This window comes from Copidosoma floridanum, unplaced genomic scaffold (assembly GCF_036245765.1).
Source record: "Copidosoma floridanum isolate Cflo_tuat_1 unplaced genomic scaffold, Cflo_Japanese_pri ptg000030l, whole genome shotgun sequence".
NCBI lineage: Eukaryota > Metazoa > Arthropoda > Insecta > Hymenoptera > Encyrtidae > Copidosoma > Copidosoma floridanum.
In genome coordinates this window covers 20241072-20258213 of record NW_028321907.1, presented here as the reverse complement: position 1 = coordinate 20258213, position 17142 = coordinate 20241072, and positions in this window count along the sequence as shown.

The following is a 17142-nucleotide window of genomic DNA, read 5'->3' as shown; positions in this document are numbered from 1 at the left end:
TCTACATTTCTTTCTCTCTCTCCATCGTCCATCCTCGTATCGCCCTCATTGATCGACATCCACCTTCACGACCGCTTCGAGCACGCCACAAACCTCCTTATCATTAACTCCATTGGTTACACGAGTCATCATCATTAGTTTCTCATCTCCTCCATACGTACATATCATCATCTTGACATCGTCTCTCCATTAATTCGTATTCAACACCGTCATTACACATCGTGCATATCAGACGTCTATTACACTTCATTCGTTGCACATCGTCATCCCGCCATCACCACACTACATCTCGTCCGTTTCACTCCGTCTTACACTCTGAAATCAGGGTCCCCACCCGAACACGCTACTCATACTAATCATCCTCGCTGAACCATCGCAGGTGGTAGTCAACTTCAACTTCCAGGCATCGGCCCGCTTTTACCAGCTTCGCACTTGTGCGACCGCGCAGGGCCTGCTGGTTTGAAGAGGAGATCACTCCTTCCTGATTCGCCTTGATCTCATACATCCTGGGAGTCGTTACCACCAGGTCCTCCCACACACACTTACATATTCACGCATCACCACAACACACGTTTACAATCGTTCCAGTTCTTAACATTGTCATTGGCTTAGTCTGTTCTTCAATTGTACACTATTAGATTTGTTCTAATAAATCTGGGTTTTTTATGCCACCGGCTTTTTTCCATTAATTCGTTGTTATTAATTGCGTTAATCTTCTCCCCACTTCATTTGCTCATTAAAATTATTTCTCAATAATAAAATAAGGTATCATAATTTATCAAATTTCCTTATTTGATTAGTCTATTTTTTATTAATTTTTTTTGTATTTGTTGAGAGGCCTTCGGCGTTAATTTGGATTTCATACCCTTCACTCTAGTTTATTTTGTTTTTATATTTTGTATTTTACTTGAACTAGCACTCTCTACATAAAAGTAAACCCCCCTATATTTCTACTGATTGGATTGGAATTTGAACCAGGTAATCCATATTGGATTGGCTGTGTCCCTACGCAACAGTTTTACTAAGTACTTTTTCATCCTCATTTTTTCCAAACTTCAACAGTCTGTACTTTTCTTGAACCGCCTCTCGCGCCTTCACTAACTCGCGTAGAACGTCTTTCTCTTGTTGATACATGATGATGATAATCCAATGTCTTGCAACACACAGTAACAATTGCGCTAGGTATGTCCTAAATGTATGGCGAAATTATCAAAGCCTTTTCTGTAGTGACCATAATTTATTTGCCTATCCTTATTTATAACGACGAATCCCTGTTTATCATCATTCTATCAATTAGAGCATTGATTTTTAAATTGAATGTATGGCATGTCTGAGTACACATGATCATCATACACATGCTTTATATTAACTTCATCTTGACGAAATAAAACTAAAAAGTTGACATTATCCCTTGCAAGATGCTTTGGCACTTGAGCGTATGACTGGCAAAGATAGAAGCAGTTAACATTTTTGTGTCTACCCATACAGAAAAAGGCCTTTACATTATGTTATTTTTCACAAGCTATGTCATCAAAAATCATTTTAGAATTCGGTAAAACATCATCAGGTGAGACTACAGTTTCGTGTTCACTGAAAGGTAAGTATTTCACACCCTCTATAAGCTCCAATAGTTCTTCTAAAAACTTGTACTTCGGTTGATGTAGCGATTTTAAATACAAGTACACATTTTCAAACTTAACTCCATTGGGATACATGATTAGAGCTAATAAGCTATTAGTTTCACCGCAATCAGATTTACCGCAAAATACTGCGCAAATACAGGCAGGGAGTAGTTCACCATGTCGATTTGAATGCTTTTCTTGTTTTACAATAGCGTCAAAATTAGGAACTTGCAATTTTATGGATTGCTCTTTGAACTCCATATCTATGCTGTATGAATAACCAGTTCAAACTGATCTTTTAATGAAATAGTACAACACTTATATAGTTTGAGTTCTTTATTTGTCAACGAATTTGTCTACTATAAATACATTATTCATTTTCTCGAACGCTTAGTCATAATCCAACCTCTGAAGAACAATCATCATCATGATGCATCGTAAGAAAGGACATGGTCTTGTAAATAAAATCATAAATTCTTTACCCGAAGAGCTTCATTTGCCAGGCTATCAGTACTGCAGTCCAGGTACTAAGCTTGCTAAGCAACTTGCTAGAGGCGATCCAGGGCTAAATCCGCTGGACGCAGCGTGCAAAGAGCATGGTATAGCGTACTCAAAAAATCGACAAGATTTAAAAGCCAGACATAAATCAGATAAAATTTTAGCAGAGAAGGCTTGTCAAAGAGTTAAAGCTTTAGATTTAAGTATTGGTGAAAGAGCAGCAGCTGCCCTAGTGATTGGCGCTATGAAGGTTAAAAGTAAATTTGGTATGGGGTTGGCGCAAGAGGAAAAAACAGAGTATTTAAAAAAGAAAAATAAAGATGGCTAGGTCAAAGAAAAAACAATGTAGTGCTTTAAGCGCAGTTATTAAGGCTGCCTGGCAAGACATGAATACTAAAAGCAAAAGTGCTCAAGATGTCATTAGTAGTGCTTTGAAAGGTGCTCGTAGTGCAGTTAAAAAATCGGGAGGTAAAAAGTATGTTACGATTCCGCGCATCTTACGCCTTCCTACTCAGATTGGTGAAGCTTTACCTTTGATTCCCTTGTTTGCTGGTTTGAGTACAACCGGTGCTATAGCTAATGGAATAGCTGGAATTATGAAGAGCATAAATGCTACTAAGTCAGCCAAAAAGCAGCTAGCAGAAAGTCAGAGACATTATCAAACCATGAAAATTATCACCCTTGGAAAAGGTCTTTATCTCAAACCGCATAAAACTGGATTATGAGTCTATTTAAAGCCTTACGCTGGAAAAGGTTTAAAAAAAAACATTCTCAAAAAAAGTTCAAGGAAATAAAATTACCTGATCGAGCTCTGACCAACATAGATTTGATGGAATATTCTAAAATCTTAAAAACTTCTCATTTTCGTAAAGTATTCATGAAAAACAGTTTACCTGCTGACGGTCCATGGTTTTGTGAAACAGCTAGAGTGAATCTTGATGATAAGAATGGACCTGGAACTCACTGGATGGCTTATCAAAAACGTGGTAATGATTTTGTGTACTTAGACAGTTTTGGAGATCTACAGGCACCGACTGACTTAATATTGTATCTAGAAGTTAGTAAAGTGAAATATAATCATAAGTGGTATTAAGAATTTAACTCCTGCAACTGCGGTCATTTGTGCTTAAAGTTTCTTTTAAAACAAATATAACTTTCTTACATGGGGGGAAACCATTTAGTTACACTTCAACAACCATGAAAGAAACATTAAAACTTAGCCTTTCTGGTACTTCTTCTGTTTTAGAAGCACAGTATTTTCCGTCAATTGAATTATCTCCAAAACACTGCTACGTTCTTGGCTTCGTAAAACTTTTCTCATTCAACTCCATCCCAAATATTGATGAAAATTGTAATAAATTGTATGTCGGCAATCAAGTTATTGTATTACCAACAGGCAGTTATGAGATTAAAGATATAAGACCATTTTTGATTGAGGTATTACAACCTTGGAACATAACTCTCGATATCAAGCGAAACAATAATACGCTTTGAAGTGTTATCAAGTGCAGTCATACTATTGATTTTAGACCTAAAGATTCTATAGGCCATCTATTAGGTTTTACTCAGAGAGTCCTAAGAAATAATATCACTCATATTTCAGACTTACCCGTAGCTATTCTAAAAATAAACGCTTTAAGAATTAAATGTAACATCACAAGTGGAGCTCACATAAATTGTCACAAAGTACACACGATTCATGAATTTTTTCCCTCTGTACCACCCGGATATAAGATTATTGAAGTTCCGTTATAAATAATTTATTTACCAATCATTGGACGTATCATTGATCATATACAACTACGCATTGTAGATCAGGATGGTGATTTAGTAAATTTTCGTGGAGAAGTCATAACTATAAAATTGTACATAAAACCCTTTCCATAATGGGTATCATTTATAATTAGACAACTCATATCGGCAGCTCAATATGCACTCTAGCACTCAGTCAACAACGAGCTCTCAAAGCTTTGAGACGTCAGAGAAAAAAGTCCATCGAAGCATCGAGGTATCCAAGAAAACGATTGACACTTCAAGAACAAACTCATCAAAACATTCAGTTTATAATAAGTCTTGGTCTAATAGTAAAAAGCCCTGGTGGATTACTAAATTGGATACTTTTTTGTTGTATACAAAATGGATAAGATTCTAAGTATTCAGTCTCCAGTCGCATTTGACGAATCTATTGCGTACTATGAGATTCATGCTCATCAGCTGTATGCATCATCAACATACAGCAATAGTGATGAAATTCGCATTTCAATTCAACATCAAGATTGTGTCTTTTACCATCCAAAAGTTCTTTACATGTTTACGGAAAATTGGTCAAAGCAGATGAAAATACGGCAGTAACAAACACCGCATTGATAAATAACGCCATCTGTCACTTATTTGAAGAAATACGATATGAGGTAAATGCTATAGAGGTAGATAAGTGCAAAAATGTTGGGCGAACAACCCTGATGAAAAATTGGCTATCGCTTTATTCTGATCAAAATAAATCTATGATAAATGCTGGTGGGCTTGGCGTTGGAGAAGAAGAAGATGAGGGTCTTACTAATAATAGCGGCTACTTTGATATTGTACTTCCACTCAATATGATTTTAGGTTTTGCTGAAGACTATCGTAAGACAGTTGTTAATGTAAAACATGAACTTATACTTACAAGATCAAGAAATGATATAAATGCTGTGTTGCAAACTCCGCTCAATATCAATGCTGCTGATCCTGCGGCTGCAACAACTTGGGAAGACTTTAAAATAGTAATATTAAAGCTTGAATGGCTTATGCCCTATATGGTAATGTGAGATTCTCATAAAATTCGTTTATTAAATTATCTGCAAAAAGATAAGTTTGTATCTAAGAGTTTTCGAACTTGGGAATTATATAAGTATCCCCAGCACATTAAAACATATTTAGACAGTTAAGACATCTAATCAGTTGGAAAAGCCGCATTATGTTATTTTAGCCTTCCAAACAAACCGAAAACATCTGAAAAATGTTAGCGCTAGTATGTTTGATCACTGCGATATAAGAAATGTGAAACTCTATTTTAATTTACAATATTATCCTTATGGTGATCTTAATCTTGATATGACACGTAATCAGTATGCATTGCTATATAATATGTATGCTAATTTTCAAAATTCATATCATGGCAAATATTGTACGCCTTCATTAGGCAAATATCACTTTCTCAATCGAATACCTTTAATCGTCCTCAATTGTTCTAAACAAAACGAGACATTAAAAAATGCTCCAGTAGATATGAGACTAGAATTTGAGTCGCATAACAATTTTCCTGCCAATATATCAGCTTATTGCTTAATTTTAAATGATCGTATCGTTCAGTATAGTCCAATGAGTGGGGATGTCAAGAAACTTATGTAAAGCTATATAAACCCGATTCATGGGCTCTGCAAGCATAAGTCTATTTTCAACCGTCATGGATTAAGGCCGGAGAAACAGCTGGAGTAAAGAAGAAGCAGAAAATAAACGACGACATGAAGAGAAACGAGCAGAAGAAATATGTGAAGGTTGAAAAAAAAATCTGTGGGAAAATCGAAAGATAAAGACTTTGTAATTGTTTGAAAAATCAAGTTGTTTAATAAGACTTCCATTTATATGTCACATAAACCGAGTACAAGCAATTTTACTACTAATGTTAAGTATCAAAAACTTTCAACTAAGGACGATGATGATAAAAACAAGAAATCTTGGCTGAAAAACTTCATTGATAAGTATTTAACAAACAAAGGATCTTGTCCTAGAAATGAAGGTTATGAAAAGATAAAAAACAAAACTAATATCATAATAGCGAAGAAAATGGAGTGTTTTGTAGACATGCAAGGTTTCAAGAAACCAGGTAATGATTATGTGCTTAAGGAATTGGCTATCCTTCCGCTTAGTCCCACCGATGCAGAAGCACAAGTATTCCTTTTTAAAGCACCCTTCAGCTGGCGAAAATTGCCACCAAAGGATAAACATAAAAATTTATTCCTTGAACTTTACTATCATGGACTAAGCTGGGACTCAGGAAAAATTGAGTAAACAGAAATAGGAAATATTTTACGGAAGAATCTTGAAAATGCTGCGAAGATACTTGTTATTGGAGATCTGAAACAAAAGTGGCTTAAAAGATTTGGCTTTAAAGTCACTGATATGACAGACTATCCATCGTTTGAACTCCCAAGATTAGTTACTACTTGTGCTCATCACAACGGTGCTTACAGATCCATACGTGCTCTTCATAATGTCAAACGAATGAAAACGTTTTAATTCAATATGGAATGGGTTGATGTTGATGATGACAACGACGACGATGACGATTATAATAAAGAGCTGTGAAAATGTATTGCATTTCAAGAATTACTTTTTCAAAAAATCATTTTGTAAATGTACATGTATTAAATGAAAAATAAACTCATTAATCAAAATAAAACAAAAATCTTATCAATTATTCTTCCACCACTCTGCATCCTACATTATGATGCAACGCACTCGCTTACACAAAAATGTATATATTCATTGCGTGCACAAGCTGCACACGATTTTGCATATTCAAGCTAATCTCGAGAGGGCCCTATATATCATATTTGCAGCTTGAGTATACTCTCCGCACGTCGGAGTGCTCTACGGGAAGAGAGCAAGATTTCGCAAACTCAAGCAGCGCATGCGGCGGTCCATCAAGTAACAGCAGCAGTTCGGGGGTACTTGGTCGGATCGCTCTCGAGCATACTTGCCGCATAGCTCGGCCATAGTTGCCGCATTTTGGGGGCAAAGACGGGAAGTGAGCTACAACCGCCAGGCGATTTTGGCTCAGTTGCGCCAGAACCGCCACTGTTCACCTACTGATAAGTTATGTAGGCCAACAAGCCAAGTTCATTAATAAATACAAAACGCCTACACCACGGTTATGTAGGCCAACAAGCCTTATTATTTAATAAATGTAATACGCCTACTCAGTGGATTGGATAATCGTAAGCCTATGGAAAGTATTTAATTTTTGAAGTGACAACTTTTTGAAGCACGCCTTGGTTGGGGACCTAAACAGCTTAAAACAGTGGTACGTACGTACGTACGTACATACCTATATATACTGCAATATGGTAGCGCTTGAGTCTTAAGGTGCATGCGTGTTCGGATACCGCTACGCATATAAAATCAGTATGTAGTATCCGATATGTATTGTATATTGTCATGTGTGTACTACTTACTTAGTGAGACTCTAGGAGTGCCTAAACACCTACCCCCACTTCTACTTCGTCCACTATTTTCAGTTAAACAGTCTGGAGTACATGGCACACGATTTAGGCCCACATTATTTTCTATTCTACTCGCTTGCATAACTAAAACCCATTTTTTCTAAAAAAATTTTGAGCTAATCACCCTAATTCGTAATTTGATTATATACGATCGGTACCTTCGTCTCAGCTTTGCCCGAGACTGACTGAGTGGAGCACCGTAGTGTGTTGACACGTAATGTGAAACGTTTTCAGTTAAAAATTTTACATCTATTCTTGACACTTTTTGGAACAAACACTTTTTATTGAGAACATTAATTTCTAAAATCCATTCAGTTTATTTGATAAAATAATAAAATGTAAAAAGTAAAAAATATAAAATAATGCTGAAAAGTACTGTGATTTTTTTACGCCATAAAATGATTGTTGGCTCCGAAGGACCGATTATTTGAAGTTTCTCACGTTATAACAAATGGAAAGGGCTAATTATTAAAATTTTAAATATTAAAAACTGACGAAAATACAAATAAAAATATTTTATTTTGTAAGGGGATGGTGAAAATCTTCATAGGACATCCTTAAAGGAGGGGATAGTGCCAGATAACCAACTGTTTATCGCTAGTTGGTAAGGTATGCCTGGAGAATATACCTCCATGGCTATGCTGTTGGTATGAACCACTAAGCAGAAGGCTGATTAAATTTCCAGCCGATGTGGTAGCCTGAACTCCTCAGGGTTATTTTCCCTGGCTAGTCTATTGAAGCAAAATATGCTCCGATAGCACCAGATTGGTCGAATTTTTCCAGTGGCGCTGCCTTTTTTCTCTACCTCAACCCCCTCCCCTTTTCTAATGATGAGCGCCAATTAGCGGAGGTGTCATTCATATCGAGTGTCAATTGGGCGTCGGGACGCGGACAATGCCGAAGATGGGCGAGACAGACTAAGAAGTAGGTTTTGAAGTGGGAGAGAGAACGAAAATCTAGAGCAAAATAAGAATCGCATGGAACGCGCGCGCGCGTGTGTGTGTGTGCGTGTGTGTATGTGTATGTGTGGGAAGTAAATGAATTTAAGCGTGGTTTCATGTGTTGATGAGGACGAACATGCTGTGAGCTTCGATCCTCCTCCGCTCATGTGGCGGTACTCGATTTTAGTAGCGCGCGACTAAACACGTAAGATATCTTGCACAAGTTTTATACTTATCTTGCATTACTTGCTTTTTTCTAAGTTATAAGAAATAAAAAGATTGCACTTGCAGTTTTTGCAGTTGCAGCATTTGCAGTGATTTGGGTTTTGCGTGTTGATCCTGCAGAGTAAGTGGGTCCTGGGAACCATGCGTCAGCTTGCAAATTTGCGTAATTGCTTTGGGATGCAGGCCGCACCTTATTGACCTGGATAGGCTGGGTGCGGAGCTCAGTCAACTTACTTGCAGGTTCTAGGGATGTGGGTATAGCGGAGGAAATATGAGTGAGTCAGAGCTTATGTGAGGGCTTGCGACCTTTTGGAAGGAACGTGCAGGAATACGACTATGTCATAGTTTGTACGAGGGTTTGCGTGGTCTTATTGGAAGACATATATGTGAAGGAATATGAATAAGTCAAAGCTTGTATAAGGCTTACGGCTTTGCTGGTGGATAACGTGTAGGAATGTGAGTGAGTCAGAACTTGCATTAGGGCTTGTGGCCTTGCTGGAAAATATGTGCAGTAAAGTGAATGAATCAGAGCTTATGCATGCATTGATGATTTTTTACTAGAACAAATTAGTACAGGGTTGACATTAGTAAGTATACCCCTTTTGTTTTTTTTGACAGTAAGGGCCGAACTTTGAAAAGTGTACCACTGATTTGTACTCTACGATTCATAACTAAGTAGATGGGATCTTCTCTGCTCAGAAAGATACAAACTTTGCCCCCAGAGATTTTTGAGATGAACTCAATTTCACTTGGGTTGATAAGGCACTCCAGTCCACTGATGTAATCATCGATGAAACAGTTCCGTTCGAGTGAAGGGTGACATTATGTTCCTTTGACAGAGAGGTAACAGCACTGGAGTAATTTTTCTTGATTGGAAACTGGGATACTGAGCTTTATGTTAAGTTAGGAGGAAGGCCAATCTGAAATCCTTCTAATATCCCTGAGAAGGTGCCTCCAAAAGGAAGCAACATCATTCAGAGTAGGAAAGAGCACAAACTTACAATCTGCGTCTCTAGGACCGGAACCCCGTATCAAGAACAGCCGTTAAGCACAAGAAACAGACCGAGAGAATAAAAACACGTGTGCTTTCTTTTTGTCCCCACAGTAGAATTACAAAAAATTATTTTGGCACGCAGCAGACTGTGAGCAGAAGGTAAACATCATGTATATAGATATACAGAATGTACAATTCATCTTCTTCAATCTTATTTGGTTGGAGTCTTGGCTCCCTGGCGCTATCTGAGCCAAGCTTGCTAGGTCACCATCTTACATCCCCATAAGTAGCTGTTTAATCTGACGTTAAATAGTACCACGGTTATCAAGGTTTTGTATGTATGGCTCGCTCTCTCTCTCTCTCTCTCTCTCTCTCTCTCAGCCGTGAGTGTGACTGGGCGTGCCTCTTGCGTGCTCCTCCAGGTTTGTGCTTTTTCGTGTTTTACTGCCGTGCATTTTATTCAATTTGTTGTAGATTCGCTCGCTGGTAGGCTCGCGCAACTTTTGAGCAACTAGCTACGGGCTCCTTCAAGTAATCTGAGCCACGGCGAGCTTGAATCTACAACAGAGGCCCTTGGAGGTTAGGAGACTTTCCTGACCAACTCCTGCAGCTCCGCTGGGTGAGGCGTCGCTTGCATCCCTAAATTGTAGTGTTGTTGCGGAGGCTAAGTAACGTCCAGGATATTGCGGTTGAAGCCTGGGACTGCCTGTCAGTGCCACTTGTGTTGCTGCCGTGTCCAGCTGTTAGTGCATCATCTCCGAGGCCTGGAAGTGTTGGGGTTGGGAGGTTGTCTTGGCTCCCTCAGTGGTGACATCTGTTGGCTAATTCTGGGTCGCTATTGCTGATAACTGCTCAAATGGTAACCCATTATTACATGTGCTGCAAATTGACGACAGGTAATAGTAATAAGGGATTGAACTGTTAGACTCTATTAGCAGCCTCGAACGATATAGAGATTAGCTGAGAGAGCATCTGTAATGAATGAGCACATCAAATGAGATTTCTGAAGCTAGTTTATTAAGTTGTGCTGACTACTTTATATTTTGTACGGTATCCAGCTGTCTTATTCTTAATTTGTTCTATTGTTTTACTGTCATATAGTGATTGCGTGCTTGGTATGCCGGTTCTGTACTGTTAGTCTGCCCTCTGAAGTTTAAAATAATTTTAACACGATCTTTAGAACTATTAGTTAACTTAGTGTGCTAGCGTAAGTGGATATTTTTATGTAGTATATTTTACATTATCATTTGTGTATTTATCCATCTGTTTAATTTGTATATATTTTAAGCGCCTTACTAGCGTAACGCTTTAATGCAAGTAGATTGTTTTTGTTAAGTTTGACAACTCTGTGGGATAGATGCCTGATGGGGTTGTCTTGTGTTCCGGATGCTCGCGCAAGGTTTCGAGTAGCGGTAGGACTTGTAATTCGTGTAATCGATCTTATCATAAATCGTGTTTTGTTAGAATACCCCTAAACACGGGAACCGAAAATTGTTGTGCCCGTGCGCTATCAGAGTCGGTGCGTCGTGACAGACCTGCGTCCTCTCGTGCCTTGTCTCAGCCTCAGGTTAACCGACGCTCTCGCCAATTTGACGTTGCCAGGGGAGTGGTTGTACCATCCGTTCATCATTCAGATAAATCAAACTTTGACTCCGATATGGACTGGAATGTGGATAATATTCTTGAGGGGTCGAATGAAGGTGTTGCCACGAGTGCATCCGGTGATGACCTGCCCGTTGGTTGGGAATCTTTCTCACCCTTGGAACAGTTTGCTGTCCTTTTTAAGGAAATCAGAAGCTCCAGTCGATCGGTTCAAGAGTCCATCAAGTGTGTTGAGCGTCGTTAAGATGACCATGAACGCCGCATTGATGAGTTGGAAGCGTCAAATGCTGCATTGAGAACTAGACTTAATTGCCCTGATAGTGTGAGGGAATACCCTGACAATTCAGCCGATGAGTTGAGAGTAACGGGTTTGCCTCTTAATAGGGGGTATGACCTATCTGAGGTTGCAAACAGAATAATGATGGTTTTGAGTTTGCAGACTTTTATGTCCGATATTATTGAGATTCGGCCATTGGTTAGTAAGCGTGCGGAGGGGTTGGGGCTTGGCAGCGAGGGTGGGTTTGGCTCATTTGCTATTTGGCTTAAGTCAACTTCGGCACGTGACTTCATTCTGCGAAAGAAAAAAGCGTTTGGTGACTTGAAATTTACAGACCTCTATCCGGAATTCACTGGCAACAATGTAATAAAGCTTTATCCAATGTTGTCTTTCGCTACTTATTCGTTATTATTAAAAACTAAAGACACAGCAAAGAACTTTAATTACAAGTACGTTTGGGCTAAAGGAAGATATGTTTATGTTAAGCGAGATGATCGGTCGGAGCGCCACTGTGTTGCCATGGAGGATGATTTAAGATCTCTCAAATGACGTTCAAGATCTAATGTTTGTCGGGATGGTGTGGGGGTCCAGGGTTTTATTCGTATCACTCAATTGAATGCCAGTTCTTTGCGTGAGCATCTTCCCGAAGTGCGACTTCTTCTAAAGCAAAATAATATAGACATGCTGTCGATCTCAGAGTCTTAGCTTTTCCGCGCCACTGTTCATCGCTTTTCGAGTTGCCTGGTTACACTCTTGTGCGGAATGACAGGAGCCTCAGAACGAACAATGGGAGGCGTGAGTTTATGCAGGGTGGAGGTGTTGCTTGTTATATACGGCATAATTTGTCCTTTCGGATTATAGTGACACCACAGGTAACGCGTCTGAATGAAACTGAGTACATGTTATTAGATTTATGGCCTGGAAGAGGGGGACGTATGCTCTTTGCGTCCGTGTGTAGGCGTCCGAAGGGTGATGTTCTCACTGATTTTTTTGGCACAATTCAGGCTAGCTCGGGACGCTTCTCAGATATTGTAATAGCGGGTGACTTGAACTCCGATATACTGGGAGACGATTACTACGCGCGCCACCTGCGGCGGATGATTCTTGAGAATTCGATGAACCTTGTGCCTACAGGTGCCACGCACCATTGTCCGCTGGCTGATACTTGGATTGATGTGATAGTAACAAATTCAAGCAAAGTGGTGCGGTCTGTAGTGTCGTCTGATGCTCCATACATCAACGGTCATGATTATTTGTATATAGATTACGCTTTGAGTGAGCCATCGGTGAGGGTTTTGCCACGGATTCGTAAGTTTCGACACTTCTCGGCTGAGGATTTCTCGGCTGCGGTATCGTCGAGGTTGGCAAGGGTCAATGTGGATGGTGGTGTGGATGTGGATACATTACTTGGGCACTTCCAGGAGGTATTGAGGTCATCTCTGGATATCCATGCACCGCTGGTGGAGAGGAGGCAGCATCGTAGGCTGGCGCCCTGGTTTAATGCGGAACTGCGTGAGCGTTGTAAGACGCGTGATCGTGTGTATAGGATTGCTCGCTGCACCGGTGATGCTGGCTGTCTGCTGCGGTATCGGAGTCTGAGGTCGGCCCTGAAGCGAGACATAGGAGAGGCGCGAGAGAAGTATCTGCATCGTGCTTTTGAGGGTGCACGTGAGCCGTCTCAGCGATGGAGTATTCTCCGTAGATTTGGAATAGTTGGAGGCTCACAGCGATCACCATTACATTTTATTTCACTCGTGGCGCTGTCCCGGCACTTCTCGGCGATGTCTTATGCTCACTTGCCGTGCACCGTGTGGGAGCTGGAAGGTATCTTGGGTGATGCTGGTGCCCGGCCTGATGGCTTCTCATTGGCTCTGGTGTCGTTTGTGGGCGTGTCTCAGGCGATTGCACATTGCATGGTTCGTTCACGTGGTAGAAGCTTGGATGGGCTGTCTCTCTCATATTTTCGTGGCTCCCTTGCCGCAATTGTACCGTTTCTCACCAGCCTTATTAATTGCTCGTTTGCGTCTTGCAGGTATCCTGCACCTTGGCGTCGGTCTGTGATCGTGCCGCTCTCTAAGATTGCGCAACCCATTGGCCCTTCTGATGTGCGTCCTGTCGCAAATATGGCGCATTTTGCGAAAGTTCTGGACGTGCTTGTGTCGTGATAGGTGGTGGCTTACTTGGAGGGTCGGAGACTTCTTTTGCCCATGCAATCGGGTCTTCGGAGGGGCCATAGCACGCAGTCTGCTCTACTTAAGTTGACGGAGGATGTTCGCGTTGGGATAGACGCTGGAAAGGTCACGATTTTAGTGCTGTTTGATTTCAGGCGTGCATTTGATTCCATCAGCCATGTGGTCCTGCCAAAGGCTATGAGCAGGATGAACTTCTCTCCAGACGCTATTAGGTGGTTCCACTCGGACTTGTCTGACCGATCGCAGGCTGTCGTTGGGCTGGATCGGGTGCAGACTGATTTTCTGCCGTGTACGTCGGGTGTGCCTCAGGGCTCTTCTCTAGGACCAATTTTGTTTTTAAATGTGATAGATTCTATTTTGGTGGTACTGTCTTATAGTACGGGAATACTTTTTGCGGATGATTTGCAGGTGTACATGCAGTGCAGGCCTTCGGAGATTGCTGGAGCTGTGGGCAGGTTCAATGAGGATATCGGGAGGGTTGTAGCTTGGGCGTCTGAGTTTGATCTTCAGCTCCATTTTGGAAAGTTGCGTGCTATGCTTCTGACCACTTGTCAGAATGTAGTGCGAATTGACGTTGACGCCATACCTCCCTTGCTGGCTGATGGGAAGGTGATCCCAGTTGTTAGTTTGGTTAAGGACTTGGGGGTGACGTTGTCGAGTAACCTTTCATGGAATGCCCACGTTGCAACAATATGCTCAAGGGTGCATGGTGTGTTGTATCGTCTCCGGTATCGGGGTGGCACCCTGTCACCTTGACTTAGAGCTGCTCTTGCTGTGAGTCTTGTTCCTGCTTAGTCTACATGGGTATTTCAGGGTACCTGGCCACCAAGCTCGATCGTCTGTCTAATACTGTTGTTAGGTACATCTTTCGGTTGAGGAGGGATGCATCACTCTCTCAGTACTATAAAAGGTTGGGTTGGTTACGGCCAAGCTTTTGAAGGGAGTACTTTCTTGCTGTGTTTGCCCATAAACTCTTGGCCTCGGGTGAGCCTTCGTACTTGTTCGACTTACTCCCCCGATTTGCGGATGGGCTCGGCCGTACCGAGCGTCGTGATCGGCCGACATTTATGACTCCCACTGTATCGCTATCGTCATACGCATCAGCCTTTTCGCAGAGACTTATGCGGTTGTGGGATACTATCCCACTAAGTATTAGTCAGGTTTATTCGCTGAACGTTTTTAAGACGACTCTTTACCGTTTTTATCTAGAAAAACAGGGGGACTGACTACGAAGCACGCTTATGTTTATGATTGTAAGCTCTATTAAGTCATTATGGCAAGACTGAAAATATTGTGTTGTTATTAATTATTACTTGTCTTTCTCAAATCTAGGGCATACTGTAAATGAAACTAAAATTAAGTGCAATCAAATGTAAATTAACTCCCACGAGGAAACAAATATAATAAATTTACATAGCACCGCTTGCAGAAGATCTAGTGCTTTCATCTAGGTACATTTGGTGCAGGCCTCTAGCATTGGTGACGCCACTTGAGATATGCTAGTAAATGTAGCGCTCGAGATTGACCGTCAAAAGAATAAATATATAGCATGTACTGTTTTACTAACTGTCAAAAAAATGTTTTGATATATATGAATAATTAAGTACTGTCGTGCCACGGAAGAAAGTCGTAAATGACATTTTTATCAAAAATGAGTTATTTATACCGATCGATTCGTCAGGGGATGCCCTACTTAATGGCATTTATAAAAATTGAAAATTTTTTTTTCATTTATTAATAATAATTAATTGAAAATCCTCATAGAAATCTGCCTTCCCATGGAAAAAAGCCGCAAGTAACAAAATTATTGGAATTCGAGGTGTCGTTAACGAGGAAAAAAGCCGTAACAGCACTTACGCTTTTTTACTCGGTATTTATAGTCAGCGAGCAAGGCTACTGATGTTACACTAAAAAAACCTCTTGCACTTAGGCTTTTCTTTCCTTGGAGCTAGCGTAAGGCAGATCTCTTTGTACAAGAAAAAAAAGCGTAACTACAAAGCAGTAGCAAATTTTATGGGTATACATATATAAATACGCTGGCTCTGCAGCAGCTAATACGACCAACGGATAGTAACGTCATAATATATACTTAATCATTAGAGTTATCGAATAAAAGAAAACTTGTATATTTTCAGTAAAATTTTTTAAAATTGTTCAAAATGAATTCCTTCTCTTTATGTAACAGTCCAACCTTTATTATTATAAGCATTTTTAAAGTGTGAAATTGTTTCATATTAAAAAAACTTCCAATAATGTATTTTTCACTTTTAAGAAATGAAATTAATAATAATACTGAAATAATGTCACGTAACATTAAAATAGCAAGTGAAAAAATCTACTTGTCTACTGCTCTAGTCAAGTAGGAGAGTTTCACTTGTGTATGTATACGTATATATATACGTACATCAGTGTTATTATTCTGCTACCGTCTGTCATTCATAATCATGAAGCTGATTTTAACGTCTTTCTTGGCAAATATTTTTGGAAAATACCTTGTTACCAGAATTTTTCATGACAGTATTGAGGGGAACAAAGATTTTTCTACAACTTCATCATAATTTATCTGCTCAGGTTTCTTATTGTGAGTTGGGAAATGCATGTAAAGCTAATATTTTGATGCTCTGCCACATATGCTCGTGTCAAAGGTGCAACTTTGAGCTGAAATATTTCGAGATTATACTCCACTTGGAGTTTAAACAAGGACATCGTTCGATTCAGTAGATCAAAATCTATTGAATAAAATATTTTTTATTCCTTAGGTTTTCGCAAGGGAGCTACCTTAAATAAATTAGTAATGCATGCATAGTTTTTACTTATTAAAAACTGTTTTTAAGGTAAACAAGGTTTGATATTTTTATTTTCTGAATAATGAAGTTGAGTTTCATACAGGAAATATGAAAATTTGTACTTACGGTTTTGATTTTCGCATACTTTCCCTCTGAAAAAAGCTGTAGAGCCCGGTCTATAACTGCATTTGTATGTATTCTAATGAGACTTACGGCTTTGTTACGTTGGATCGCGTAACTGTGCTCATTGACTGTACCTAGTCTGTACCTAGTAAAAAAAACGTATGTTAAGTTACGGCTTTTTTTCAAAGAAAAGTGTGTGAATGAAAATCCGTAAGTGCAGTATCTGTTTTCCCTTTCAGAAAATCGTTTTTTTTTCGCGTGCAGTGATTAGATCATGCCCTAATTTTATTACCCTAGAAACAGTTTTTTCGCTGTTGAGAAATTCGATTTTCATCATGTTTTTAACATAAATAATTTATGTCAATTTCTTCAACTTGACACTGGCTGCACTTACGCTTTTTTTCGTGGCACGCCAGAATAATACTGTAACATGGCGATCAATCTCAAATATTACTCAGTTTATCAAAGGTATCAGGTTAAAAATGTATAACTTCTTAGCCTAAAATCAGGACGGGAATGCAAACTTCCCGTAAGGGTATGATAAAAAAGCTAATTTTAACTTTGAAATTTCTAAATAAGAAAAAGTTTTTTCTAGAAACTAAAGCTGACCCTAACATT